Below are 1127 nucleotides of genomic sequence, written 5' to 3'. Positions count from 1 at the left end.
CGCGCGGCCGCGGCAGCCTTCATCTTCAGCGCCTCAGCGAAGCTCGTCGGCTTCTTCTCCTCGGCGGCGACCGCGACCGCGACGGACGGCGCTCGCTCCTCCTCCGCCGCCGCCGCCGCCGTCGCCGCCGCCGCAGCCTTGGCGGCTTCGACGATCCGCCCCTCCACCGCCTCGAGCGACGTCGCGTTCGTCGTCGGCAGCGACGGCATCGTCTTCATCGCGCTGCCGTTCGTCGCCGCGCCGACGGACGCCATGACGCCGTTCTTCGACGTCGCCGTCGCCGCCGCCGCCGCCTTCAAGGTGACCTTCAAGGCGCCGTCGCCCGCCGGCTGCGCCGGAAGGAACCGAATGATGTCGTTCAGGACGTAGTACCCGTTCTCCTGCGGCGCGAGCACGAACGACTGCACGAAATTCCGCTTCGGTCGACGCTCCGCCCCCGGCGCCGTGGACGCGAGCGCGCCGGTGACCATGACGACGACGGACCCTCCCGCGCTGAGGTCGGCGTCGACGCTCGCGAGTTCAGCCTTGTCTTTGTCGTACGCGAGCGCGACGATGGCGTCTTTGATGCCGCGCTGCGTCCGCGCCGTGACCGGGGGCGCGGGATGCCTGCGCGTCGATCGATCGACGGAACGGAAGCGGAATGGAATCGTCGTGAGTCGCGATGGATGGACGGATGGACGGGGCGAACGGACGAGGACGGCGCGAAGAGAAAAAAAAAACGACGCCAGTCATCACAGCTGTGCAGAGAGGGAGACTCTGCGCGGAAGACGCACCCGACGCCCGCGATCGTGAGCGAGCTGCCCTCGTTGTAGAAGCGATACAGCAGCTCCGGGGTCGCGTGCAGGACGGCGTAGTACTGATTCACGAACTCGTTCCCGATGACGCTCGGCGCCGGGCGCGACGGCCCGGGGGAGCCGGACGACGGCGTCGGCGGCGACGCCGGCGCGGACGGAGGCGCGGTCGTCATCGCGATCGAACGATCGACGGCGCCGGGGGTTCGGTCCGATCCCGCTGGTGTTTGGTCGGCGACGCCCTCGCCTGTCGGGACGGGAGGATCCGGGGGAGGACGGGAGCGGGGCGGGCGCGTCAGGGAGGGCGCGGGGAGGGGGTCGACGGCGGCGCGGCGC

The sequence above is a fragment of the Micromonas pusilla genome (assembly GCF_000151265.4).
Source record: "Micromonas pusilla CCMP1545 genomic scaffold MICPUCscaffold_5, whole genome shotgun sequence".
Classification (NCBI taxonomy): Eukaryota; Viridiplantae; Chlorophyta; class Mamiellophyceae; order Mamiellales; family Mamiellaceae; genus Micromonas; species Micromonas pusilla.
The sequence above is the reverse complement of the archived record's forward strand: the minus strand, read 5'-3'. Positions refer to the sequence as shown.